The sequence below is a fragment of the Rattus norvegicus genome, chromosome 2, assembly GCF_021556685.1.
Source record: "Rattus norvegicus strain SHRSP/BbbUtx chromosome 2, alternate assembly SHRSP_T2T, whole genome shotgun sequence".
NCBI lineage: Eukaryota > Metazoa > Chordata > Mammalia > Rodentia > Muridae > Rattus > Rattus norvegicus.
In genome coordinates this window covers 132134750-132149481 of record NC_141535.1, presented here as the reverse complement: position 1 = coordinate 132149481, position 14732 = coordinate 132134750, and the positions used below count along the sequence as shown (strand labels likewise).

General features: G+C 35.6%; 1 long non-coding RNA gene across 1 annotated transcript in view; it reads right to left on the bottom strand.

The window, feature by feature from the left end:
* The window catches only part of LOC102555656 (uncharacterized), a 348348-nt gene extending 340142 nt beyond the window's left edge, over positions 1-8206 (bottom strand). Inside the window, 1 exon segment of the long non-coding RNA NR_190574.1 lies at positions 7527-8206. This is a non-coding gene — a long non-coding RNA (uncharacterized LOC102555656).
* Positions 8207-14732: the final 6526 nt, after the last annotated feature.

The following is a 14732-nucleotide window of genomic DNA, read 5'->3' as shown; positions in this document are numbered from 1 at the left end:
TGATGCAAAAATCTGTTCATGAAGCCATTAAGTACCTTCATCCATTTTATACTGAGTTTTGTTTACTAATTTCATCTACTTATTTTCTGTATACCCTAATAAAAATAAGGCATTACCTTTAATACAATAAATAGAGGCCAGGCTGTCCAGGCTGTCAGCTTCAGTATGTTGCAGGGGTCCTCTCAGCCTTTGGCAAGATAAAAAGGCAAAAGTTTCCTGCTGCCCTCAAGATTATGCAACTGAAAACATACCAAAATCTTGTCTCAGGAATTTGTCTAGAGGAAAAATTGTTCTGACAGCTACTGTCTAGAGAAGATATGGGAGAACACCCTTCACAAGTAACATAATCAGGGACTCATAGGCTTAAAATGTGGGTAGAAAAATCCTAGCAAGTTCATATATGCCCTCAAGGACAACGAATTGGAGTATGAAAACAGAAAAGGATGTGTGTAATTCATCCTTGCCTGGCTTCCCATTCTTCTATCACTACCCTAAAGAGTGGAAATAGAAGAAGAGTTAGTCACAATTCCCATAGAAGAATGGCACTTAGAACATCTTGTAGAGCTGTGCAAATTTCGCTTTTAAATGGCTTGTTCTTGAGTTATATTAAAAAGGTAACAATCAGTTTTATTGCGTTTAGTAATTAAACTATAAGCTGGAATATGGTGTTAAGGACACCCTGTCCTATTGTCTCAATGCCTTTTCCTTCAGCAGTGAGAATCAGCAACATATCCTGGCTGTGCTGGGTACACACTTTGATATAGGAGCCAAATTCATAAGACACTGTTTTGGATCGTTTCCAACATTGTGATAGTTATCTATATCTATGTCTATATCTCTGTCATCTGTATTGATAGGTATCACTAAGTACTAAAAGAAAAATGTAATTGAAAAGTAGAGACTACACAGGCTTATATATTTGAATGCTTTATTTCTAATTTGGAGAACATTTTGGAAAGGACTTGTGTTATTATCTTGCAGAGGAAGTTTGTCACTGGGGGCAAGCTTTGACTGTTGAAAAGTCCATGCCACTCCCATTTTTCTTTAGCTTTCGCTATCTGTCCATCCATCCATCTATACATACATACATACATACATACATACATACATACATCTACCCACTCATCCGTCCATCCTTCCATCCATCCATCCATCCATCCATCTATTAAATCTAAGTCCTACATGTACCTATCCATATCCACGCCCCTCTCTTTCTACCACAACCTGTATCTCTCTACCTCTACCCCTACCTCTATCTCTGCCTATTGCTTTTAGATACGTGTAATCCCTCAGCTATTGCACCAATATCATGCTGCCTCCCTGTTATTGTTATATGTCTGGCTATAAAAGACATGGGATCACGTTTTGAAACTGAAAGTGACAGTAAAATCTTTCGTCTCTAAATGTCCAAGGTTATGCTGAAACTCCTCCATAAAAGCAGACTAACTAAATACTATTTTACTTTTAAAAATTATAATAGAGATAAGGTCTTATGATGACATGTGAAAATCAACAAATAATTTCTACTGTTCATCTCCGACTAAGAAGAATTAACATAATCATTGGTTGAAGAAAGTAAAATGACATACCACAAAGACACATACACCACTATGTTCATAGCAGCCTTATTTATAATAGCCAGAAGCTGGGAAGAACCCAGATGCCCTTCAACAGAGGAATGGATACAGAAAATGTGATACATTTACACAATGGAATATTACTCAGCTATCAAAAACAATGACTTCATGAAATTCATAGGCAAATGGATGGAACTGGAAAATATCATCCTGAGTGACTTAAGCAAACACAGAAAAACACACATTGCATGCACTCACTGATAAGTGGGTATTAGCTCTACAACTTGAATCACCCAAGGTACAATACACAGACCATGCAAAGCAAGGATGAACAAAGTGAGGAAGCATCAGTCTGTTAAAGGAAGAACAAAAATATCCATAAGAGGAAATACGCAGACAAAGTTTGGAGCAGAGACTGAAGGAACGACTATTCAGAGCCTGCCCCACATACGGTCCATATATGTTCAGCCACCAAACTTGATAAAATTGATGATGCTAAGAAAGACATGCTGACAGGAACTGGATATGGATGTCTCCTGAGAAACAGAGCCAAAGCATGTCAAATACAGAGGCAAATGCTTAGCAGCAAACCATTGAACTGAGAACGGGACCCCTTTGGAGGAATTAAAGAAAAGATTGAAAGAGCTGGAGGGGCTTGCAACCCTATAAGAACAACAATGCCAACCAACCAGAGCTCCCAGGGACTAAACCACTACCCAAATCACAGAAAAACACACATGGCATGCATTCATTGATAAGTGGGTATTAGCCCAAATGCTCAAATTATCCTAGATGCACAGAACACTTGAAACTCAAGAAGGATGACCAAAATGCGAAGGCTTCACTCCTTCTTTAAAAGGGAAACAAGAATAGCCTTGGGAGGGAATAGGGAGGCAAAGTTTAGGACAGAGGCTAAAGGAACACCCATTCAGAGCCTGCCCCACATGTGGTCCACACATATACAGCCACCAAACTAGATAAGATGGATGAAGCAAAGAAGTGCAGGCCGACAGGAACCGGATGTAGATCTCTCCTGAGAGACACAGCCAGAATAAGGCAAATACAGAGGCGAATGCCAGCAGCAAACCACTGAACTGAGAACAGGAACCCTGTTGAAGGAATCAGAGAAAGGACTGGAAGAGCTTGAAGGGGCTGGAGACCCGATATGAACAACAATGCCAAGCAACCAGAGCTTCCAGGGACTAAGCCACTACCCAAAGACTATACATGGACTGACCCTGGGCTCCAACTGCATAGGTAGCAATGAATATCCTAGTAAGAGCACCAGTGGAAGGGGAAGCCCTTGGTCCTGCCAAAACTGAACCCCCAGTGAATGTGATTGTTGGGGGGAGGGTGGTAATGGGGGGAGGATGGGGGGGGGAACACCCATATAGAAGGGGAGGGGGAGGAGTTAGGGGGATGTTTGCCTGGAAACCGGGAAATGAAATAACAATTGAAATGTAAGTAAGAAATACCCAATTTAATAAAGATCGAGAAAAAAAGCAAGTAGTTTGTAGTTTTAAAGTTATTTTAAGTTATTTGCATTAGAAAACTTTTTTCATGCTGTATATTTTGATAACATTTAACTGTCTGACAATTTCCAGATTTTCTCCTCCCAGAACCACCTTTGTAGGTCCCTAAAACCCCAAAGCACTCTCTCTAACTCTCTCTGCCTCTGTCTCTGTCTCTCTCTGACTCTTTCTCTGTCTCTCTCTGTCTCTCCTCTCTCTCTCTCTCTGTCTCTCTCTCTCTCTTTCGATACAACTCTCTCTTGCTCTCGCTCGTTCTCCCTTTCTTGCTCTTGCTCGCTCTCCCTTTCTTGCTCTAGCTCAATCTCGCTCTCTTGCACTTGCTCTTTTCAAAAACAAAAATGAATATAGTAAAAGACAATCCAAAAAATTACCAAAACAAACAAACAAAAAGCCCTCATCTCCTACAATCACACACAAATATGTAGAATCTTCTTTGTGCTGACCAACTGCTTCTGGATATGAAGACGCTGCTGAAGTTTAATTGGCAATTTTCCAGAGTCACTGCCATAGAGAAGCATTATTTTTTCCTTCTCCCAATGTGTATCAATTGTACATAGCTTCATGGTTACGGGCAGGACCCCATATCCACTCTGTCCTCTCAGTATTGAACAGTATGTGTCTTGAAGCTGTGCAGGTATAAACCTCTGTAGTTCACATGTCCATCAGTGCTATTGTGTCTTGAAGATACTGTTTCCTTGGACTTATCCATCATCTTTGACTCTTACAGTCTTTTTAATTGTTTTCCTCATGGATCCCTGAGCCCCAAAGGGAGGGGATTGATCAGTGAAGGCAATCTATATAGGACTGAGATCTTCAAAATCTCTTCCTGTCTGCACATTTTCCAGTTGTGGGTGTCTGTGTTAATCTCTGTATAATGCAAGAAATTTATATTAGGGCACCACCAAGTGCTGGTGTAAAAATGAATATATCTGAAAAGTGTCTATTATAATGATGTTACATGTAGTGATGTCTATTATTAATTAACTATAATTCAGCCAAATATGTTAAATTTTCTTTTAATCTTCATACCATGTGATGAGTATATCTTGAATATGCATCAAATATATAGAGAGCAATTATGGAATTGTGTTCAGGGAAAAACCACAATGAAAAAAGGTAGTGAAATTCACTAAACCATTGTTTACTTTGAAAATAGCCAATTACTATTGCCTGACTGACAGTCATTTTCATATAATTAGCTGCTCAATTAAGCACAATGTGTTTTTATGTAAATTGGCTTTCTGTACCAGAACCAGGAAAAGCAATACATTTCAGTATGGCAGAAAACAGCCCTAACAAAACATAAAACTCTGAGTGAGGCCAATAATTGGGATTATTATTTATTCTGATTCAAGTGACTTTCTCCTTAATACTGTCTAGTTCCATCACTTTGCATTTTAAAGAAATGCATAAAGCTGTTTTGCAGCCTCTATATTCAGTGAGAAGCATATTTCATAGACCAATTACAGTAAATATGAGAATTTACTCAGCATATTTGGAGAAAAATTTCTATTTGATTTCATATTTTCACTAGATTTTTCTAATTTACCAATGAATGAGTTTTAAATACTTTTTTGGGAGCACTAACATTTAAATACATTCTGATTTGTTTAAACACCCCAATACTTTCTGCAGTGTGCTGTTATTTTGGCCCCGGCTTCATCAGTTGCTGTCTGTCTCCTTGATTACAAGTGCAACGATAAATGGAGTAAATGCAATAAACATGGAAGACGAGCAATTGCTGTTTGCCTCCAACTATGTGCTTAAAGATGTTTCCATTTATTATCAAATTATTACATCCTGCCAACATCCAAAATGAGATGAAATGATACACAAAATCGCAGCACTTATCACTGAGAGCCGAGCGGCTGCCTTCACTGCCTAGAGTGTGCTCGTATACATTAGAAAACCGTGTGATGGGTGAACTTAAGCTGCTTCAAGAGGGAGAATTTGCCTTCTTATCATTTCCTCCATCTGTGCTTCCTGCACTGTGATTCAAAAATCATAAAGTTTTCAAATAACGGTGCAATTGTAACAGTTCGTATGAGATTTTCCAGGTGGTACATCCTAATATACTTCATCTTGCCAGTTTTCCAGTTTCAGAGCTTTTCAACAGTGTCTGTAAACCACGAGTCATATCTAAAACTCTCTTAATTTTAGTAGTTGATTCTATGATCTGATGCTCGTCATCTTCCTATTAAAGAGTCCTTTTATGGTTTTGAAGATTTTTAAATAGAATGGTGTACATTTACTTGGATAATTCTATGCTTTAAGGTAATTCTACGCTTGCACATCATAGATTGTTCAGCTAAAAAAAAAAAAAGGTACCTGAGGTTTAATGTTAATTTTGTGATAAGGCTTATCTGACTAAATATATTCAATGTTATCTCATGGACACATTGGTAATGGTCTCAGATCTTTGAAATCTACTTCCGTTTATAATATATATTGCTTTCCTCATAAACTGACTCACAGTCATTCTAACTATTGTTGTGAAATCATCAGTCTTACAATGTTCTCTACGGAATATACAGCAGTTCATAGGTATGAAGATTAGTAAATGCTAGTAGCTTTAATTCCCAGAACACTTTATACTTTGAAATCTCTATTATTGTTTTCTTGTCCAATTAAGCATGTTAAATTAATTTTCCTGTCCTGTGAAATCTATTTCCCACATCATGCTGAGAAGCAAACTGCTTTCTACCCAGGCATGCCTTTAATACCAACACAAGGGAGAGTTTCAGTTTGAGTTTCAGGCCAGCCTGATCTCCAGAGCAATATTCAGGACAACCAGGGGTACACAAAGAATCCTGTCTTTTAAAAAATGGAAGAGGAAAAGAAGCAAGTGAAGATGAGGAGGAAGAGGAAAAGAAGCAAGTGAAGAGGAGGAGGAAGAGGAAAAGAAGCAAGTGAAGAGGAGGAGGAAGAGGAAACGAAGCAAGTGAAGAGGAGGAGGAAGAGGAAAAGAAGCAAGTGAAGAGGAGGAGGAAGAGAAAGTGAAGCAAGTGAAGAGGAGGAGGAAGAGGAAACGAGGCAGAACCGTAAAGAGCTTTCTCATTCCATGCTTAGAGGAATCATTTTTTGTGCAATTGATTCATTTACATATATTTATATTTAAGTAGTGAAACAACACTTGTAAACATCAGGAAAAGAATATTGAAATAAGGTTTATTGAAGAAATTATGTCGATATTTAATATTTATATGCTTACTCATAAACAAAGTTAATACTAAAATAGCAGATAACCCTCTGGCAGTTTACCTTTGGAAATCGTTCACAATATATAGTAAGGGTATTATATGCAACTGGCTAACTTCAATAAAACACTGATATAAATCAGTACTCTGTGTAGCTCGAATGTCAACATATCAATGCATCATGCAATAAATAGTAAGAAAAGTAATTAACAGTCATAGCACATGCTATATTTCATAGAGATCAAGAGAGAGAGAATTTAGTTTGCAGATTTTGTGATATTAATATTTTATATCTGTATATTATGTATACATAAATCAACAAAAGTATCTTATGTAGAGGAAATAATTTATCATATTAAAAATAACATAGTTTTCTTTATGTTCCCTTCATTCCTAGACAGTTATAACGGCTACTCTTGGAAGAGGTCACTTTAAACACAGATTTTTTTTTCTAACCAGATTACTACAAATGCATTAGATGTCTGCTCACTACTAAGAATTAATTAACTAAGTATATTTTAAATATTTGTCATTGCTAAGAAATTTAGTACTGATTTCCATACACTATGATACATATCATTTTAACAATCTCAGTAATTAAATGTTTTAGTTTTCATCAATGCAAGAAGAAATTAATTTCAATGTTTTTCAAAGCAGCTACACTTTGATGGACCTGCTTCTATGAAACATTTGGTAATCATGCATGGCATGCAAAGAAGTAACAAGCTTTTAGATCATCTTCTATCAAATGGAATATTTGCTAAATATTTTAAGCAATTATGTTTGGGAATGACATGCATTTGGCCAATTTTCATCACATTATTGTTTAACATTCTTCTTACTCATGCCAAATAAATAAATAGAGAATAAAATTAAATTTGGTCTGTAAAAAGTAATGAGGATTCTTGATTTCTGTCTTAATGGCTTGATGCATGCATGCACTTCCTCTTACATTCTTTTGGGCTTCCCGCATATTATAAATATATCATTAAATATATGCAATTGATATTAAGGTAACTAGATGTTAGATAGCCTCCAATCCAATTTCTAATAACTAAATCAGAATTACTTAACCTAGACTAATATTAAGATATTGAACTAATCCATCAACATCATGGCCTTCTCTCTCAGAGACATTCAAACACATTCAGATCTGCAGGATCTGCTTGGAGCCCATATTTTCAGATTCTATAACGAAGTAAGGAAGTAGTTGGACTTACAGGTCTTGGTGTCTTTCCTAGGCATCAGGGATTGCCACGAAGGGTTTAAAGACGATGCGACTCTTATGAGGATGATTGTTGAGACAGCAAGGCCGTCTGGGAAACTGGAGCCTCATATCGGGGGAATGTGAGCTTTGATTTTGTTTATCAAGGAGGATTTCACCAAAGTTAGGAAAACAATGCTGGCCGGTAGAGAGCCAACTGTCACTAGTGCTGGTGCCGTTGCTCCATATGATGTCACTCCGCCAGCCCAGAGCACTGGTCTAAGGGCCTGAGAAAACCTTTCTCTCTAAGCTTTAGACATCACGATTATAATCTCCAGGGAAACCGCTGAATGATATCCATGAGATAAAATCTGGAGAAAAACTGGAAGCCAGTAAAGTCACATTGATGAATATCCTTTGCCCTTTCAATTTTGGGCCAATGACCTAATGTTAGGCAAAAGCAATTCTAACACAGAAGACATCGCACTTTTCACTCTCACTTCATAAAGAGTGTCCTATTTTCTCGCCAGCGTTTTTCACCCAATTGTTTGCTCGGCTATTCCCTCAGTATCATACTCTATCATCAGCGGACACAAAAAGGTCCAGGCATTGTTTGTAGCGACTGAGAAACCCTTCCCACTTGCTGAAAAAGTCAAGGCCTTCTTGAATGTTCAACCTGTATTTGAGGCTGTTCCTCTGTGGTGACTGCCACCACTTCTGTTACTGCTTTCCCAGCCAAGGTTGAAGCCAAAGACAGGTCATAAAAATCAAATAAAGATATGAAATTTATTCTCTTTGACGTTCCCCTCAACGTTACCAGTTTAGTCAGTTTAATCAGAGACACAAGTTAGGAAATAAAGGCTACAACTCTTAAAACCAAAGATGTTGGCCTTGAAAAGTAAGTCGCAGAAAACACACTTAAATTCATATACGTATATTTTCTGCATAATTTGCTACAAATGTCAATAATGCAATCACATGCCACATATGAAAGATTTATGTCAAGGTCAGACTGTACATACTTGTATGGTTGGGTCATCTGATTAGGCTCAGATAAGAACATTTGTGTCTCCCTGTGACACCTTTCCTGTGCAAACACTAAAGTCTGTTGTGTTCTTCACATGCATATGGTGCTGCTCATACTGACTGGTGCATTCTGCTTCCAGTCAGTTTAAGGGACCAGATACTACCACTTAACATGTAGAATAATAATGACAGTTTCATTCTCATGGTTGGACATGTATTGATTTCAGTGAACAGCTTCAGGTCTATGTAAGTTAATTCTATGACAACAGCAGACTGGATATATAGCCAAATTATCTCACTCTGAAGGAAGGTTGTTACAAAAATCCCTGTTTTCTAAAATGGCATGTGTATGGTTGAAATTTATATTTTAGTATTCTGAAGGCAAAATAACAATTTTGTGGTATCAAATATTTAATAATCCCGTATATTGACTTACATGGAACTAAATAAGGCACAGTCCTTCAGTAGTCCTGGAGTGCTTACTTCTAAAACACTTAGAAGTAGGGTAAGACAAAGTGATCAATTACAAAATATTGCCCACATTGTGATTTTGGCAAACAAATGCAGTTTTCAACGATACTATATCAGAACACTTAGTACTTTTCCAAGCAATTATCCCTATTACCAAGAGCTGCTAATGAAATACACTAAATACTTGGATTCTAAATTTTTCTAATGTGTCTCATTACTATTTTGGGTGTTCATTCAGTTGCTGTCATTAGAAAATACACAGAACCTGAATAGGAACATGCTTTTAGCTGTATTCTCTGGATTATACTATTTTCTCTCTCAGTCTCTCTTTTTCCCTTATATTTTTCTTTTCTCTGTGTATCTCTTTTTCCCAACCTTTTCCTCTCTGAAAATCTCTCTCTTTCCCTATGTCTCTGACACACAGATGTACGTATGCACACACACACACACACACACACACACACACTCACACACACAATGACTTCACCACATGAGACATTCACAGCAATTTAGCAATAGTTAAAATTTCAAACATTTGATAAGTAGGCTGGAAAATTTAATTTAGCTTGTTCTTCATAATTGAATGAAGTAAGTCTTAATAGCATGCAAGATTGAACACTGAGATTTGGGAAAGAAATAGGTCTCACCCTTTGATGGAGAGCCTGCAAAAGATGGAGGGCTATGGTGGTCAGGTTTTATGCTTTAAAAAAAAAAACTAGCTGTTATTGCAATGATATTTCATTTGGGATTTTAAATTGTTTATATATTTACGTGTCAGAACCTCTACAAGTTTGTCTCATTGCTAAGAAAGTGAGAGTGATATTAGTGAGTTAATAAGTGATTTTATCTCAGTATTTCTACCATTCAGCTGTATTGAATGAACAAGTTTCTTCTGAGTTCCCCCAGTGGAATGAATTAGAATAATGCATGAATTGCTCCAGTATCTGAGTTCCTTACTTTACAAATGTTCATTATATTTTGCTGTATTTTATTTTAATTTTTGTATCCTCCTGTGTCTATAAAAATGAGAATCACAAAATACATTGTATGAGCTGTGCCATTTACTTGGTGTGGAAAATTAAGATCTGCTCTTGAAATAAAAGCTATTTTAAGTGCTATGTTTAATTTTATTAATACTTAAATGTTTTTATTAGAATAACATGACACTTAATTGCTGAATAATGCTGAAGAATATTGAACATTTTCTGTAAATAAGTACTTCATTTACTTACAAATTCTAAATATGAATTTAACTGAATGTTTGCAGCATATCAGTGTTCTCTTCAGAGCAGTAGCTGTAAGTTCATCTATAGGCTCAGCTGTATTCTACAGCACATCTTTTCTGTGAACTCTAACATTGAAAAAAAATCAAGGTGTTAAAATTTTAATGAGTCCTGAGCCATTTCCTTCCTGGCTCAGGGTTAATTATCATCTCTGTGGTTAAGTCTGACTAAATTCTCTCAAAGTTTATTATGGGTTTAGTTCCCAGTGATGAAGACCTTAAGTTTATTCAAACTTTCAGTAATTTTCTCAGGTTATTTTCTCATCTCAAGGAGTTATTTTTCTAGGAAAATTCATGTTATTACCTAACACATATGCATATATAAGTGTTTTTATATCTCAGTCATTCTAATTGGCAACCCCACAGGAACACCAACAGTGTCAACCAACCTGGACTCGTTGGAGTTACCAGGGACTGAGACACCAACCAAAGAGCATACATATGCTGTTCCGAGACCTACAACACATATGCTGTTCCGAGACCTACAACACATATGTAACACAGGGCTGCCATATATGGCCTCAGCAGAAGATGATGTGCCTAATCATGCCCAAACTTGATTGGCAGAATGGAGAAGTAAGGGGAGTGTCTACCCCATCAAATGTGAGGCAGAGTGTGGGTGAAATGGGATAAGTAGTCTAAGACGGGGGACAGGGAGAAACATTTGGGATGTTAATTAATTAATCAATTTAAAATTGATATTGGGACAATTGATGGCATTAATTATGTTTTTGCACATGAAAATGTAATAAGAGGATGCAAGACTCATTAGGAAAATCCAAATCCATAGAAACCTTCCTATTTTTCCAGAGCAAAGATAAATTCATTTACCCTGTTGAGCTTAAAATGACATGTCAGCCAAGCAGATGTATTTTCTTTTTATCATATTATATGAGACCAGAGAGTCTAGATAATTCTATAATTCTCAGATTCAGACACCCTAAAAGCTTTTTGCTAGTATTTTAACGTAAGTTTATGCTCTCGGCAACCTTCAATGCGGCAGCAATGGACAACTAATCATATCTGACATTGAAGATGGATGTCTTGTCAGCAGTGTTCAATTTCTTATCTATTCTACTTATAAAGATTCTTTGTACATCTCATAAGAATATTGTCATTGTTGTTGCTGCAGACATTTTCATCAGGATATTGAATTTCTTTAGAAAATCATGCTATGGAGTATTGCCAAACATAATAAACTACGAAGAGTACTTGAACTGCTTGCAAATGATACGTTTTAGAAACTGATTAGCATTCAGTCATAAGCATGCAACATTTTAAAGCAGAACTGCAGAACCAAAAATGTAATTTTTGTCCATAGTAAATATCATGCAAAAATTTCCAGATTAAGTATAATGATATTTCATGTTTACATAAAGCTTCATTCTTTCATAAATTTCTGGCTGAAATAGTTTCTGAAAATGATTTTTAGGTTTTTCACATATTTCTGAGAAATTCTTAAAAGAATGAAGGATATTAAATACTTTCTTCATCATTTATGTGTGTTCCTGTGTGTGTTGTATATACATATTTAATTGTCTATATTTATACATATTTAAATGCATATATAATGAAACTGTGTAAGCACCTGTGTTTATGTCCCATCACTTTTATTTTGTTAAAAACACTCTTACTGAACTTGGAGCATGACAATTTGGGTAGACTGGATGGTAAGAAAATCTCAGGCATTCTTGTACATAAATTCTTATTTGTCGACAGGAGACTTACAGATGGATTACCAGCTTAGATTTGTTTTTTGTGTAAATATAAAATTTGATCTTATGTGTTCATTCTTGAACAGTAAGCACTTGACTGAAGTATCTCTCTTTCCTGTAATCATTTCTTTTAAATAAAATATCACTGTTTTCTTTCATATTTCTTTCTGTTCCTATGTTGCATCTGAATCATGACTAATAATATTCTTATATGACTGGCCGTTTTACTAGGTTCTAATCGTGTCATATGTGACCTACTCTTTGATGCAATTGTCTCTATACAGAAATAAATATCATTTATCTGAATTATAATAAATACTAAACGTGAATGTGTCAAAAGAATAACACCTAGCTACATATTGTGTCTTGAGTACTACAGTGGTCACCCCTGTGAACACCTAAAATGCTTGTGCTATTAGCCTCTCAGTTAAGTGTACGTGTGGATTAGAAGAAGGGAGAGGTTTTGCCCTATGTTTATTTCTCAATTGGTTTCTTTACCATCATCTTGGGAATAAACAAAATTTTCCAGTCTAAATATTGACAGCATTTCTGGTCAAAGGTGATTCTTTTTTGTTTACCTAGACAATGCTTTTTGTTTGTTTGTATGTTTGATTGTTTTTTTGGTTGTGGTTTGTTTTTATATAATCTACAATTTTATTTCCTGTTTATGTTGGGGAAGGGTAAGTCATTTCAGTGGACTGATATCAAGTCAATGTTTTAAAAATGTACAAAAATTAATGCTTCTTTTCTTCTCTCTCGCAGATCTTTCTTAAGATTCTTCTGAATACTCTACAATTTTCCGAGATTTCAATTTTCTGGGAAAATATTTAACCATAACAGAAGTTTGAATACCATATTTGCAACAATACTGGAGACTCCTTTAGAGATCCAGATTCTGAAATACACTACTATATGTCTTTGCAATTAAGAAACATTTGCTATTGTTTTCTCTTGATACTAAATAAAGATTTCCATCTGAATGCCAGGTTAGGCAGAGGTTTGTAAACATAATGTAATTAGGACAGCTTTCATTTTACCAATTAGGCTAGTAAGAGGAACAGATTTCTCTGTATAGGAAGCAATTAAAATGATTTGCATTATCTATTTGCTTAGGAAAAAGAGTCTTTTCACCTAAGGGAAATATTAAACAGATACTCAGATATATGATAGGATTATGTATCAATAAACTCAGTGTAAATTGAAAAGACCTTTAATATTGCTCACCTACTGAGTATCATAATTTAACAAAGCAATGCACTGGAATCTGCAGTGTAAAAATAGTACTGTTTATTTAACTTGATGCAACAGTGATTGACGTGGACCTGCAGGAGGCTGCCGCTCTACCCAGGTCTTAAGAGAATACCATACCACCTGGGAAGAAATGCATTTTGAAAATTTGAAGAATAGTTCTAATTTAGTCTCAGCCCAGATTGCAAGTAAAAGCATAGAATAGTGAAGCTGGAATATACGTGTTGGGTTCAAAGAGTGAAATAAAGTGGTACTTGCAACAAGTATATTTAATACTAAGAGAGGAGTATGCTTGAAATAATTATATAAAAATCACCAAAGGGAAACATCAAGACTACATAAAGTTTAAACTGGTAATTTGTTTAAATTAAAAAATAAGATTTAAGTACTATTTAAAATAATGAAGCAATGTTATTTTTCAAGACACATTTGATGGATTTATGACATACTGGTAGTTATAATATTTTAGCTAACACGTAAAAATTAATATTTACTTAGAAACTTCAGTTATTCCTAAAAACTACTTATACTCCTGAATGCATCACATGAAAACACCTAATCTGCAACCTAACTCAGGATCATATTAAAATTTATATCAGTATTTTAACTAATTGGCAAAATATAAATATAGTTAGGTCCTTGATGTTCTTTCTCATTAATAATTTCAGTCGTAATCCTGTATCTATTACTATGTTTGACCACTTGGTATTGGTTTCAAAGATTGTTATTCAGAGACTTGGAAAATGGTTCGTTTCCCTGACCAAGAATGAAACCAAACTTGACCTTCAGAACACTTGTTAAAATCATACATAGAAGACAGCCAAGTGCAATCCCAGCACTCCAGACCCTGGGTAAGCTGCATCTCTCAACTCTTTCTAAATGTTGAACTCTTATTTTCAAGACATGGTGTATCTATGAACAAGGTAGAGAGTAATCAAGTAAGAAATCCAAAGTGAAATGACTCTCACATGCATACACATAAACACACACACACACACACATACACACACACCCCCACACACACATGTATATACAATTACACCAAACATGCCTGTATGCATTTCACATGTACAAATACATGCCCATAACATATACAAATGCAACTATATACACATATGTGCATCTATACGTTCATTTGAACAAATACATGTCAATATCATACAAATAAATGAATCTGCACACACATGCACACACAAATGTCATACAAGCATGTGCACACACATATATTTGAACACACGTATACATATAAATGCACAACAAGCACTCACACACACTAAAGTAAATTTTTAACAAAATAAAGGTAGTATTATCTTGGTTATCTGCCACTGTATAAAAGAAGTTTAATAGTGAATTCGAGACACTATTCGAGACAGTTGTATATTTTGATACCAACAATTTTAGTTCTAACCACAAATTGAATAGATTAACCAAAACACATAATTAGTTGGCCATAGACTAAGAATAACACAATAGTTTGTTC